The 16,219-nt window shown below is 36.2% G+C and overlaps 1 protein-coding gene across 5 annotated transcripts in view; it reads right to left on the bottom strand.

Moving 5' to 3' along the window:
* Window positions 1-16,219, bottom strand: part of GRIA4 (glutamate ionotropic receptor AMPA type subunit 4) — a 673,155-nt gene that overhangs the window by 559,747 nt on the left and 97,189 nt on the right. The gene's annotated exons all lie outside the window — the stretch shown is intronic.

Genomic DNA, 16,219 nt, shown 5'->3' with positions numbered 1-16,219 from the left:
TTAAAAATTCCAACATATAGAGGCTGCACAACACGCTGCTGAATAACCAACAAATCACAGAAGAAATAAAAAAATAAATCAAAATTTGCATGGAAACGAATGAAAATGAAAACACAACAACCCAAAACCTGTGGGACACTGTAAAAGCAGTCCTAAGGGGAAAGTTCATAGCAATACAGGCATACCTCAAGAAACAAGAAAAAAGTCAAATAAATAACCTAACTCTACACCTAAAGCTACTAGAAAAGGAAGAAATGAAGAACCCCAGGGTTAGTAGAAGGAAATAAATCTTAAAAATTAGGGCAGAAATAAATTCAAAAGAAACAAAAGAGACCGTAGCAAAAATCAACAAAGCCAAAAGCTGGTTCGTTGAAAGGAAAAATAAAATTGACAAACCATTAGCCAGATGCATCAAGAAACAAAGGGAGAAAAATGAAATCAATAAAATTAGAAATGAAAATGGAGAGATCACAACAGACAGCACAGAAATACAAAGGATCATAAGAGACTACTATCAACATTTATATGCCAATAAAATGGACAATGTGGAAGAAATGGACAAATTCTTAGAAAAGTACAACTTTCCAAAACTCAACCAGGAAGAAATAGAAATCTTAACAGACCCATCACAAGCACGGAAATTGAAACTGTAATCAGAAATCTTCCAGCAAACAAAAGCCCAGGTCCAGACGGCTTCACAGCTGAATTCTACCAAAAATTTAGAGAAGAGCTAACACCTATCCTACTCAAACTCTTCCAGAAAATTGCAGAGGAAGGTAAACTTCCAGACTCATTCTATGAGGCCACCATCACCCTAATACCAAAACCTGACAAAGATGCCACACAAAAAAAGAAAACTAAAGGCCAATATCACTGATGAACATAGATGCAAAAATCCTTAAAATTCTAGCAATCATAATCCAACAACACATTAAAAAGATCATACACCATGACCAAGTGGGCTTTATCCCAGGGATGCAAGGATTCTTCAATATCCGCAAATCAATCAATGTAATACACCACATTAACAAATTGAAAAATGAAAACCATAAGATTATCTCAATAGATGCAGAGAAAGCCTTTGACAAAATTCAACATCCATTTATGATAAAAAAAAAACTCTCCAGAAAGCAGGAATAGAAGGAACATACCTCAACATACTAAAAGCTATCTATGACAAACCCACAGCAAACATTATCCTCAATGGTGAAAAATTGAAAGCATTTCCTCTAAAGTCAGGAACAAGACAAGGGTGCCCACTTTCACCATTACTATTCAACATAGTTTTGGAAGTTTTGGCCACAGCAATCAGCAGAAAAAGAAATAAAAGGAATCTAGATTGGAAAAGAAGAAGTAAAACTCTCACTGTTTGCAGATGACATGATCCTCTACATAGAAAACCCTAAAGACTCCACCAGAAAATTACTAGAACTAATCAATGATTATAGTAAAGTTGCAGGATACAAAATCAACACACAGAAATCCCTTGCATTCCTATACACTAATAATGAGAAAACAGAAAGAGAAATTAAGGAAACAATTCCATTCACCATTGCAACGTAAAGAATAAAATACTTAGGCATATACCTACCTAAAGAAACTAAAGACCTATATATAGAAAACTGTAAAACACTGGTGAAAAAAATCAAAGAGGACACTAATAGAGGGAAAAATATATCATGCTCATGGATCAGAAGAATCAATATAGTGAAAATGAGTATACTACCCAAAGCAATCTATAGATTCAATGCAATCCTTATCAAGTTACTAAAGGCATTTTTCACAGAGCTAGAACAAATAATTTAACAATTTGTATGGAAATATAAAAAAAACCTCAAAGAGTCAAAGGAATGTTGAGAAAGAAGAATGGAACTGGAGGAATCAACCTGCCTGACTTCAGGCTCTACTGCAAAGCCACAGTCATCATTCTGTGATGACACAAAGACAGAAATATAGATCAATGGAACAAAATAGAAAGCCCAGAGATAAATCCATGCACCTATGGACATCTTATCTTTGACAAAGGAGGCAAAACTATACAATGGATTAAAGGCAATCTCTTTAACAAGTGGTACTGGGAAAACTGGTCAACCACTTGTGAAAGAATGAAACTAGAACACTTTCTAACACCATATACAAAAATAAACTCAAAATGGATTAAAGATCTAAATGTAAGACCAGAAACTATAAGACTCCTAGAGGAGAACATAGGCAAAACACTCTCCGACATAAATCACAGCAGGATCCTCTATGACCCACCTCCCAGAATTTTGGAAATAAAAGCAAAAACAAACAAACGGGACCTCATTATACTTAAAAGCTTCTGCACAACAAAGGAAACTATAAGCAAGGTGAAAAGACAGCTGTCAGAACGGGAGAAAATAATAGCAAATGAAGCAACTGACAAACAACTAATCTCAAAAATATACAAGCAACACCTACAGCTCAATTCCAGAAACATAAATGACCCGATCAAAAAATGGGCCAAAGAACTAAATAGACACTTCTCCAAAGAAGACATACAGATGGCTAACAAACACATGAAAAGATGCTCAACATCACTCATTATCAGAGAAATGCAAATCAAAACCACAATGAGATTCCATTTCACGCCAATCAGAATGGCTGTAATCTAAAAGTCTACAAGCAGTAAATGCTGGAGAGGGTGTAGAGAAAGGGAACCCTCTTACACTGTTGGTGGGAATGCAAACTAGTACAGCTACTATGGAGAACAGCTTGGAGATTCCTTAAAAAACTGGAAATAGAACTGCCTTATGATCCAGCAATCCCACTGCTGGGCATACACACCGAGGAAACCAGAATTGAAAGAGACATGTGTATCCAAATGTTCATCACAGCACCATTTATAATAGCCAGGACATGGAAGCAACCTAGATGTCCATCAGCAGATGAATGGATAAGAGAGCTGTGGTACATATACACAATGGAGTATTACTCAGCCATTAAAAAGAATACATTTGAATCAGTTCTAATGAGGTGGATGAAACTGGAGCGTACTATACAGAGTGAAGTAAGCCAGAAAGAAAAACACCAATACAGTATACTAACACATATATATGGAATTTAGAAAGATGGTAACAATAACCCTGCATGAGAGACAGCAAAAGAGATACAGATGTATCGAACAGTCTTTTGGACTCTGTGGGAGAGGGAGAGGGTGGGATGATTTGGGACAATGGCATTGAAACATGTATAATATCATGTAAGAAATGAATCGCCAGTCCAGGTTCGATGCAGGATACAGGATGCTTGGGGCTCATGCACTGGGATGACTCAGAGGGATGGTATGGGAAGGGAGGTGGGAGGGGGGTTCAGAATGGGGAACACGTGTACACCCATGGTGGAATCATGTTGATGTATGACAAAACAAATACAATATTGTAAAGTAATTAGCCTCCAATTAATTAAAAAAAATTCTCTATGACATTCCATTCAGGGTTGAATTCTCCTCATGTGGGAAAATTAACTGAAACCCTCTCCTAACTTATCCTCTTTCACCCCAAAAGACCTTACATCCTATCTGCTATGATTAAATATTTGCTTCATTTTATTTCTACAAATAATTGGCTCATTTAGTATGCTTTTAGCTTAACTTTTTTTTTTATTATTATCTACAATGGCTTATTCAGAATTTTGTCGTATAATTTCTTGGTGTACTTCATTGACATCAGCATGAATGGCAATTTCAATGAGAAGCTCATGTGTAAAAACACTCAGAAATTAATTTCAAAAGCTGAAATTCAGAGGTGAATTTTGAATACTAAACATAGAGCTTATTCATGCAGCAACAGTTTATGAAACTTGCTTAAATAAATATAGAATACAAATTTGGTGTGGCTTACATGAAATGTCAAAAACCATACTGCATTTCTATTCATAAACAGTCATGAATAGAAAACTGAAATAGAAAAGCATTAGCTCCCCCAATTAAATGTAGAGTTAGAATGAAGAAGACAAGTGGGAATAATTTTCAACTCTTACCACTCTCTTTTAATCTTCTGAAATGCTTGCTCATTAATGAGCAAGATAATGGGTAAAGCCCGTTAGCGTTCTAAGTGAGAAAGGAAACATCATAGTCAATGCTAAACTAGATAAAGCTTAAAACATCCACCTAATTGGGCGCCTGCATGACCTTTACATTTACTCATACAGAACTTTCTTATTATTGTTAGTGACCCAAATCCTGGCTTAAATATTGCTTGCTCCCAGGCTTCGAAATACACAAACTATAATATTTTTTAAAGTATATACTTTAATAGAAATTTCCTTGGTGGCTCAGCTGGTAAGTAATCCACCTGCAATGTTGGGAATCTGGGTTTGAGCCCTGGGTTGGGAAAATCCCTTGGAGAAGGGAACAGCTACCTACTCCAATATTCTGGCCTGGATAATTCCATGGACTGTAGTCCATGAGGTCACAAAAAGTTGGACAGGACTGAACGACTTTTACTTTCACATGGAAATATCAAATTCCAATATGATTTTATCCAAAAAATATTTATTGAGTGTCTGCTTAGTGCCAGGCATGGTGTAAACCTCAGTGATAACACTGGGTGATGAGATGGAGTTAGTCTCTGAACAGGTTTATAGAAGATGCAGCCATATAAATGATTACAGTGTAAAACATCCAGATTCCTTATCATAATTTACAAATATTTATTTAGTCTCTACCTCTGTGACCTGATCATTAACTCATAGAAATACCACCATTATTTATGCACACTAGCCCAGACTGGCTTTTGCAATGGCTGTTTCCTGACACTGCATTTCTTTCTGTAGGTCTTTGCTTGGCTACTTTTCTTATTCAAAGCTCAACTCAAAAATTATCTTTTTTCTAGACTAAAATTGTTGCATGTCTATACTACTTTTTAATTTCAAAAGGAATATAAGGTATACTAGACAAGAAGGAATCTGAGAGGTGGCAACATAAAATACTTAAAAATGCAATATATTACAAATTTTCAAGATCTGAATTGAAATTTTGCTTTGTTTTGTTTAGGGAGTGAGTACCTGGGTAAACTCTTCTTTGTTTGAATTTGTAAATTATTTTTGAAAAAAATTGCTAGTTCTATTGCATTGCCTATTTCATGTTTTTTGGCATTGTCTTAATTTGTTGATACTTTATTAACTGATCATGCAGTTCATTAGGAATGTTCCCTTGTCAGGAAAACAGGAAAAAGCTAGCTCAGCTTATTTTTGCCCAGTTAACTAATTGTTCATTGGGCTTCCCTGATGGCTCAGTGGATAAAGAATTCACCTTCAATGCAGGAGACGTAGGTGACACAGACCAATCCCTAGGTTGGGAAGATACCTCTGGAATTGGCAACCTACTCCAGTATTATTTCACCACAAGCAGCAAGAATGTATTGCTTGACCGTGCTTATCACTTTGTCCTTCTCTTTACTTCATCAGAAGACACACAAAAGACACTTTGTACTTAAGGTTTTATAGCTTAATTATTGACTTTAATTACTTATTCTAGAGATAAAAATTAGAGGTTGCATCACTTGCATCATTTAGAAACGGTGAAAATAACTTTATCTTTAAGTCTGATTTTTTCACATGTATGCATTAACAGTAACATATAAATCTACTTTTGTGCTTTACAAATTCTGTACTTAGTATAATTGAATTTTGAAAATTGCTAATTTTTCTTATTAAAACATGTGACTTATGTAATTTACTTAAGTATGTATGCTCAGTTGTATCTGACTCTTTGTGACCCTATGGAGTGTAGCTCACCAGGAGCCTCTGTCTATGGGATTTTCCAGGCAAGAATACTGGAGTGGGTTGCCATTTCCTCCTCCAGGGCATCTCTCTGACCCAGAGGTTGAACCAAGTATCATGAGCTTCTTGGATTGCTGGCAGATCCCTAATGCTTGTGCCATTTGTATTCATATGTAATTGCCAAGTATTCAATAGTAAATATGCAAAGAGAAATTTTCACCTGTTTCATCTGCTCCCCAAGAATTATTTTCTCTAGTAATTCCAAAGTATTTGAACATTTCTGTGGTTATTAAATGGAGAAGGCAATGGCAACCCACTCCAGTACTCTTGCCTGGAAAATCCCATGGATGGAGAAGCCTGGTAATGCTGCAGTCCATGGGGTCACTAAGAGTTGGACACGACTGAGCGACTTCACTTTCACTTTCCTCTTTCATGCATTGAAAAAGGAAATGGAAAAAAAAAAAAAAGAAAGAAAAAGGAAACGGCAACCCACTCCAGCGTTCTTGCCTGGAGAATCCCAGGGACAAGGGAGCCTGGTGGGCTGCCATCTATGGGGTCGCACAGAGTCAGTCACAACTGAAGCGACTTAGCAGCAGCAGCAGTGGTTATTAAAATATAGTCTCTTAAACTGAATCATTAAAATCATTCTTCAGGTTCCAGAAAGAGCACCATTTTCTCTTCCAATGTTCACTCAAAATTTCACCTTCTTTGTGAAATTTTTTCTATCCTTGCCATTTAAATTTAATTGTTTCCCTTCATGATCACTTCCCTCATTACATACTTCTATCTCCTCATTTAGGGCTTCCCAGGTGGTGCAGTGGTAAAACAAAACAAACAAACAAACAAACAAAAACAAAACAACAAAAAAAAAACACCTGCCTGCCAATGCTGGAGTCACAGGTTCAATCCTTTGGTTGGGAAGGAAATGGCAATGCACACCAGTATTCTTGTCTGGAAAATTCCATGGCCATGAGGCTGCAGAGAGTTGGATACAACTGAGCATGCATATGCAACTCTATATTTACATGGTGTTAGCACACTTCCTGGTCAACCTGAATCTTTCCCCTTCTAAAAATGAAGCCTCTTGAAGATGAGTTTTTTACCTGACTCATTTGGTACTCACAGCACCCAGTGCAATGTTTAGTAGATAACAGTGCATAATGAGGTGAAATATTTCAGCAGCTAGAATTCAATGGTGAGCTTTTTCTCACAAGAAAAGGAATAGACTAGGGAATAACATTGTGCTGGGAGGGTCATGAGGGATATCTAGAAGCCTTTTGGAGGAAAAGGCTGCATGAGATTCATAGGACCAAGAAGGACGACACGAAAGAGGAAACAGCATAGTGTCAGTGTGGGGTGGGCAGTGGAGAGGGAGGAGCTGTCCTAAATGTAAATCTTTGAGGTAAATAATATGCAATGGCATTTTTGGAAGTTTTGCCATGGGAAAAAACTCTATGCCAAAAATCCATGAAAACTTTAAGATATAAATTGGTAAAACACACTTTGGAGTGTAACACATACACTTAATACCTGTTGAACTCATGTATGTGAACTATTTCCCTGCTCTAGAGACACCTACAATTAGTTATTCACTGTTCTTTACTCAGGCATGCTTCTATAGCATGCATCACATTCAATTCATTTTTGCTATTTATTTTTAATTTTACAAATATTACATATATGAAATATGAGAAATAATGCTAAAATCTACCTTTACCATCACCACATAGCCAGTTTTTCCTCCATAAGTAGTATTATCAATTCATGTATACATTTTGTGACTTCTTTCTATATATTTATAAATATACACGTACACACACACACACACACACACCCTAGCAAATATCTTGATTTATTTGTATAGATATTTTAAAATATATCTATGCTAAAGCTGAAACTCCAGTACTTTGGCCACCTCATCGGAAGAGTTGACTCATTAGAAAAGACTCTGATGCTGTGAGGGATTGGGGGCAGAAGGAGAAGGGGGACGACAGAGGATGAGATGGCTGGATGGCATCACTGACTCGATGGACGTGAGTCTGAGCGAACTCCAGGAGATGGTGATGGACAGGGAGGCCTGGCGTGCTGCGATTCATGGGGTTGCAAAGAGTCAGACAGGACTGAGCGACTGAACTGAACTGAATTGAACTGAGTGAATATGTTCTACAAACCAAATAAAACATTTGTCTTATTCATTCAAATCTTTGTATATATTACAAGGAAGTTTATTTAGCCATTACCAATGGAAAGACATTTGGTTTGTTCCTCTATTTCACCTAATGCAAACAATCCTGTTGTAAAATAATGAAATTACCTTGTGTATATTTGTACAGGTATTTTTCTAGAGTAGATACCAAAAGCTTGTTTGAAAAGAATATGCATGAATTTTTAATAACTCTCAGTTCAGTTCAATCAGTTTTGTCCAACTCTTTGTGACTCCATGGACTGCAGCACACCAGGTGTCCCTGTCTATCACCAACTCCTGGAGCTTGCTAAAATTCATGTGCATTGAGTCAGTGGTGCCATCCAACTATCTCTTCCTCTGTTATCCCCTTCTCCTCCCACCTTCAATCTTTCCCAGCATCAGGGTATTTTCCAACAAGTCAGTTCTTTGCATCAGGTGGCCAAAGTACTGGTGTTTCAGCTTCAGCGTCACTCTTTCCATTGACTCTTTAGGACTGATTTGCATTAAGATTGATTGGTTTGATCTCCTTAAAGTCCAAGGGACTCTCAAGAGTCTTCAACACCAGAGTTCAAAAGCATCAATTCCTTGGCATGCAGCTTTCTTTATAGTCCAACTCTCACATCCATACATGACTACTGGAAAAACCATAGCTTCGACTAGATGGACTTTTGTCAGCAGTGTACTCTTTCTGCTTTTTAATATGCTGTCTAGGTCGGTCATAGCTTTCCTTCCAAGGGGCAAGCGTCTTTTAATTTCATGGCTGCAGTCACCATCTGCAGTGATTTTGGAGCCCAAGGAAATGAAGTCTGTTAATGTTTCCATTGTTTCTCCATCTATTTTCCATGAAGTGATGTGATCAGATGTCATTATCTTACTTTTTTGAATGTTAGTTTTAAGCCAACTTTATCACTCTCCTCTTTCACTTTCATCAAGAGGCTCTTTAGTTCCTCTTCACTTTCTGCCATAAGGCTGGTGTCATCTGTGTATCTGAGGTTATTGATATTTTTCCCAGCAATCTTGAGGCCAGCTTTTGCTTCATCAAGCCCAGCATTTCATGTGATGTACTTTGCATATAAGTTAAATAAGAAGGGTGACAGTATACAGCCTTAAGATACTCTTTTCCTAATTTGGAACCAGTTCTTTGTTCCATTAATAGTGCTATTTACTACCAAACTCCCTAATACAGTTACCATAACCAATTTTTATAAATCAGCAGTATAAGAACTCACCTACTTCCTCTTATTCTTTCCAAGACTTCTATTTTGTTCCTTTAGTTGCTAAGTCATGTCCAACTCTCTTGTGATGCCATGGAATATAGCCCAGCAGTCTCCTCTGTCCTTGGGATTTCCCAAGCAAAAATAGTGGTGTGGGCTGCCATTTCCTTATGTAGGGGATCTTCCTGACTCTGGGATTGAACCCACATCTCCTACATTGGCCAATGGATCCTTTATCATTGAACCACCTAGAAAGTCAATACTTATATGCTACATTTCAAAAAAGAATATTTTTTATTGTATTTATTAACATATTCCCTGTGCTTAAATACTTACCTTGGTTAGTTTGTATTTATTAAATACTTGTTGAATAAAATAATATATTTATAAATGTGAAAAGACTGATGTGAAAAGATCAAAGGCATGTTGGTAATATCTTGCATGTATTCTTAGAACCATTATAGTTAGTCTGGGAGCAAATAAAATGACTAAATATATCTGGTTTGCAGCCAAAGGTAGAGAAGCTCTATACAGTCAGCAAAAACAAGACCAGGAGCTGACTGTGGCTCAGATCATGAACTCCTTATTGCCAAATTCAGACTTAAATTGAAGAAAGTAGGGAAAACCACTAGACCATTCAGGTATGACCTAAATCAAATCCCTTATGATTATACAGTGGAAGTGAGAAATAGATTTAAGGGACTAGATCTGATAGATAGAGTGCCTGAAGAACTATGGAATGAGGTTCATGGCATTGTACAGGAGACAGGGATCAAGACCATCCCCATGGAAAAGAAATGCAAAAAAGCAAAATGGCTGTCTGGGGAGGCCTTACAAATAGCTGTGAAAAGAAGAGAAGTGAAAAGCAAAGGAGCAAAGGAAAGATATAAGCATCTGAATGCAGAGTTCCAAAGAATAGCAAGAAGAGATAAGAAAGCCTTTCTCAGTAATCAATGCAAAGAAGTAGAGGAAAACAATAGAATGGGAAAGACTAGAGAACTCTTCAAGAAAATTAGATATACCAAGGGAACATTTCATGCAAAGATGGGCTCGATAAAGAACAGAAATGGTATGGACCTAACAGAAGCAGAAGATATCAAGAAGAGGTGGCAAGAATACACAGAAGAACTGTCCAAAAAAGATCTTCATGACCCAGATAATCATGATGGTGTGATCATTGACCTAGAGCCAGACATCCTGGAATGTGAAGTCAAGTGGACCTTAGAAAGCATCACTACGAACAAAGCTAGTGGAGAGGATGGAATTCCAGTTGAGCTATTCCAAATCCTGAAAGATGATGGTGTGAAAGTGCTGCACTCAATGTGCCAGCAAATTTGGAAAACTCAGCAGTGGCCACAGGACTGGAAAAGGTCAGTTTTCATTCCAATCCCAAAGAAAGGCAATGCCAAAGGATGCTCAAACTACCGCACAATTGTACTCATCTCACATGCTAGTAAATAATGCTCAAAATTCTGCAAGCCAGGCTTCAGCAATATGTGAACCGTGAACTTCCTGACGTTCAAGCTGGTTTTAGAAAAGGCAGAGGAACCAGAGATCAAATTGCCAACATCCGCTGGATCATGGAAAAAGAAAGAGAGTTCCAGAAAAACATCTATTTCTGTTCCAAAGCCTTTGACTGTGTGGATCACAGTAAACTGTGGAAAATTCTGAAAGAGATGGGAATACCAGACCACCTGACCTACCTCTTGAGAAATCTATATGCAGGTCAGGAAGCAACAGTTAGAATTGGACATGGAATAACAGATTGGTTACAAATAGGAAAAGGAGTATGTCAAGGCTGTATATTGTCACCCTGCTTATTTAACTTATATGCAGAGTACATCATGAGAAACGCTGGGCTGGAAGAAACACAAGCTGGAATTAAGATTGCCGGGAGAAATATCAATAACCTCAGATATGCAGATGACACCACCCTTATGGCAGAAAGTGAAGAGGAACTAAAAAGCCTCTTGATGAAGGTGAAAGAGGAGAGTGAAAAAATTGGCTTAAAACTCAACATTCAGAAAACGAAGATCATGGTATCTGGTCCCATCACTTCATGGCAAATAGATGGAGAAACAGTGGAAACTGTGTCAGACTTTATTTTTCTGGGCTCCAAGATCACTGCAGATAGTGATTGCAGCCATGACATTAAGACACTTACTCCTCGGAAGAAAAGTTATGATCAACCTAGATAGCATATCAAAAGCAGAGACATTAGTTTGCCAACAAGGTCCGTCTAGTTAAGGCTACGGTTTTTCCAATGGTAATGTATGGATGTGAGAGTTGGACAGTGAAGAAAGCTGAGCACTGAAGAATTGATGCTTTTGAACTGTGGTGTTGGAGAAGACTCTTGAGAGTCCCTTGGACTGCAAGGAGATCCAACCAGTCCATTCTGAAGGAGATCAGCCCTGGGATTTCATTGGAAGGAATGATGCTAAAGCTGAAACTCCAGTACTTTGGCCACCTCATGCGAAGTGTTGACTCATTGGAAAAGACTCTGATGCTGGGAGGGATTGGGGGCAGGAGGAGAAGGGAACGACAGAGGATGAGATGGCTGGATGGCATCACTGACTCAATGGACGTGAGTCTGAGTGAACTCCGGGAGTTGGTGATGGACAGGGTGGACTGGCGTGCTGCGATTCATTGGGTGAAAAGAGTCGGATATGACTGAGTGACTGAACTGAACTGAACTGATAGCTACATATTTTTTCAAATTGCATAATTAAAATAGTATAAATATAAGAATGTAGAATACATTTACCAAAAAACTGATTCCATATTGTAAAAAATGATTTTTGAATTTTGAAATAATAAAAGACATCATCATTATAGGCAAATACTACAGGGAGGTAGATATTCTGGCATCCAAGATTATAAAAATCACTGAAATTAATTGGTTAATAACTGTAACATTTAACAGTTCTTATAGATATTGCTCTTAAGAAGACAATTCAAATATTCAAACTGAATTCCAATTAGGGAAGACTGTGACATCTGAGATAGAGTTTTTAAGTGTCAAGTTACGTTTACTATTAAATTCCTCAGTGTTCATTTTTAATTTATTTTTTTTAATTGAAGGATAGTTGTTTACAGAATTTTCTTGTTTTCTGTCAAACCTCAACATGAATCAGCCATAGGTATACATATATCCCCTCCCTCTTGACTCTCCTCCCTCCCTTGTCCCTCCCCATCCCACCCCTCTTAGTTGATACAGAGCCCCTTTTTGAGTTTCCTGAAACATAAAGCAAATTTGCTTGGGCTGTCTATGTTTTCTATCAAAAGTTGAGCAAGAGAGATACTCTAAGGATTAACTAAATCTCCTGGTTAATAAACTGTGTTTTCACTCCTAAATATTAGAACTGTTATTCTGATCATGTCAATAAGTAGATGGCTCCAGTAATTATATTCTTATGGAATGTACTGCTAAAATGGACAGAATATTTCAGTTAAAAATTAACCTAGGTCACAAAAATCATACATTAAAAAAATGCTTTTTACAAATAAGCAGCAGATAGCTTTTTATAAAGTCTGAATCAACACAATGTGGAATCATGGGAATTTTTTTTTTCTATATTGCCATCAATTCATACCTAATTACTTGAAAATAGAACCCAACTCAAAGTCTGTGCCATTAATTGACTAGCTTTCCTGAGCTTCAGCTACAGTGAAAATCTTGAAAAGAACATGAACACTCTGCCTGTTAGCTACAATAAGAACATATCCCCCAAGGAACCCTTTTAGTAGTTTGAAAATGTTCTCCACACAGTGATTTCCTTTTTTACATAGGCACTTACATTTTCAATTCTTTACAAGTCCCTGAGGACTAAGACAGAGTTAATACTTTCATCTGTAAGATGATGTCCTAGTGTTACTGAGTTTTTGATCTTACAACTGAGTCTCTCACCTGAATTTGTTATATTTTTTCATGGAGTAAAAGATTATTTCACATTTATAAATAGGGATACTAAAGTAACCTTCCATTTTATTCTTGCAATAATCCTTTTCTTAAACTTAGAAGCTAGGTTTTCCTTTTGATGCACACTTTTAATTTCCAGTAGTAATAACTGTGATAAAACATCCTAGGTTGTATGCATATCTTAGTAGTATATATAAGTATATCTTAATGGAAATGCTGAAATAATTGGGCTTTCTACTTACGCATATGATTTCAAATTTTCAAACACACTGAAACAATGTGGTTCGCCAGATAGAAACTCATAATTTTTGCTCATAACTGAATTGTAATATAGCCTGTATTTGGCCACAGCATTACTACTGTCTTCAGAAGTCTACTCCATCCTTTTTCTTTCAACAGAAATCATCCTTGGCAAATGGGTTTCTAAAACATCTGGTAGATGTCAAGTTATAGAGATGTGGACTTGACTTTCTTTGAATAAAGATTACCCATTTTTTTCACCACACACTCATACATACACATCATTACTTTGCTAAACTTACCTTAATTCAACATTATTCAAAATTTGAAACTGATTTACTTGCATGGAAAAATGTATATACATCATGGAATACACATATTATCAAAATGCATACACATTTCATAACATGACTGCAAGAAACTCATAGAATATATCACTACTAGATAAAATAAGTGAACATTTAAAGTGCTATTTCTCCATTTCATATTTCATTCAGGTAAGTAGCACATTGTATTTCCAATATAGATACAACTTTAAATGGATAGAGTATGCAAGTGGTAAAGTAGTCCTTTCTTTAAATCTCACTACATTTAAAAATCTAAGAACACCTCAAAATTCACTTACATTTTAAAAAGATTAGATATATTCTACTATTTGAAAAATTTGGCACTAAAACTATAATCAGTTGATCTTCTAATTTGATGTAGATAAATTTAAGAAATAGTTTTATCAGTAATGAAGTTTCTGAATGTAAGAAAAATAATCTATAAACCTGTTTTAAGTACTTTATTGTCTTTAATTAATTAAACACATGTTAATTAAACTTTTAATCTTTATTTCTAAGTAATATAGCAACATGGGAACTTTAAATACAATAGAGCTATTTTATGAGAGATTAATGTGGAAAAAATGAGATTGGGTGCTTCTTTTTCATTTGGAAGAAAACATTTATTTGCATCAATTTATAAAGGGATTCCTTCTAGTTTTACATTTTGCCAGGTCCAATGCAAAAGTCAGAAAATATTTCGATTTGTACACTTTGTTTTACATAGCATGTGAGAGTCAAAGTTGCTCAGTTGTTCAACTCTTTGCGACCCCATGGACCATAGCCTGCCAGGCTTTTCTGTTCATGGAATTCTCTAAGCAATAATATTGCAGTGGGGTAGCCATTCCCTTCTCCAGGGTATCTTCCCCACCTACGGATTGAGCCTTGGGTCTCCCCCTGTGCAGGCAGATTCTTTATTCTCTGAACCCCTTAAATAAGTATAGTGTATGTCAATGTTACTTACCATATAACACTTTAATACGTGTTTTCAATTTTTTTGTTTGTTTTTCCATTATTTTGTGGAGCTATGCACCTCGTCTCAATCACCTTTTCAGCACCAGGACAACACTTCTTTTAGGTAGTTTGTTTTAGGGTTCTATTTTCAACAGATTTATAGTTCAGGGACAATGTAGGCAAATGCAATATAGTTAGATAAGTTAACTTGCACTTAGTTATAGTGCTAATTTGGATATATTAATAGTAAGAGGTATCCAGGCAGAATGTGGAGAGTGGAGTGTTCTTGGAATGGAAAAACATGCACACATGTTCAGAGAAAGTACAGAAAATGTGACTCCCAGCAACTGAACTATAATAACTATAACTTTGGTGGGTGGAGGTAAGTATATGCAGCAAGGTTGGAGAGGTGAGTAGGAGTCAGATACTGTTGACCTTTTCAGCCCTACTCGGGTATTTAGAGTTATCCTAAAAGCAAAGGGGATAGATCAGAAGAGTTTAATTAGAAAAATTAAGTGAACTATCCAATCTGATTTTCAATTAGAAAATTTCAAATCAGCTACAAGGACACAAATGACCTATTCTGAAAACATATATTTTAAATGAATTCTGGTATTTAATAAATATCTATAATATGTATGTGTGCATGAAAATTGATAAGGAAACTATAGGAATAAAAAACAAATTCTAGATTGGTAAAAATAATAAAAAAATAGAAAAAATAATTTTCCTAATTAATTCCTTAATTAACATGTATCATTTCTTATAGCAATCACAGCTGAACTACCTTATGGACATGACTGCATCTCTGAGTTAAATAACAGGTGATAATGTAGTAAAATAAAAATATGTCTAATTATTTGGCTGTGAGGATGCCATTATCCTTGCAAATACAGATCAGTATTAAGATCTACATTGGAAAGTTGTTCTGAATTTTATGTTAAAAAGTCAGTTTATTTCTGCTGGAGCCTCCAGACTTGTCTTTCTAGGGAAGTTCCATAGTTGGGTCTTAGTGTTAGAATGTATCCTTCAATTTTTATTATATTTAAAGTAAACTAAATATAGTAATATATATATATATTAATATTAAAATAAATATTTTCTTTGGTAATTTATGAGCTACATTAACTTTATTTTTCCATTAATATAAAGAACTTCTTTCTCTTTACCTTTATTTTACTTTTTATTTTTATTTTTTTATTATTATTATTTTTTTACTTTATAATATTGTATTAGTTTTGCCATATATCAACATGCATCTGCCACGGGTGTACACGTGTTCCCCATCCTGAACCCCCCTCCCACCTCCTTCCCTGAACCATCCCTCTGGGTCATCCCAGTGCACCAGCCTCAAGCTTCCTGTATCCTGCATTGAACCTGGACTGGCGATTCGTTTCTTATATGATATTGTACATGTTTTAATGCCATTCTCCCAAATCATCCCCCCTCTCCCTCTCCCACAGAGTCCAAAAGGCTGTTCTATACATCTGTGTCTCTTTTGCTGTCTCTCATACAGGGTTGTTGTTACCATCTTTCTAAATTCCATATATATGTGTTAGTATACTATATTGGTGTTTTCTTTCTGGCTTACTTTACTCTGTATAATAGTCTTTACCTTTAAAGTAGAATGGGTAAG

The sequence above is a fragment of the Bubalus bubalis genome, chromosome 16 (genome assembly GCF_019923935.1).
Source record: "Bubalus bubalis isolate 160015118507 breed Murrah chromosome 16, NDDB_SH_1, whole genome shotgun sequence".
Classification (NCBI taxonomy): domain Eukaryota; kingdom Metazoa; phylum Chordata; class Mammalia; order Artiodactyla; family Bovidae; genus Bubalus; species Bubalus bubalis.
Note: the sequence above shows the minus strand (reverse complement) of the source record. Positions and strands in the feature narration are given on the sequence as shown.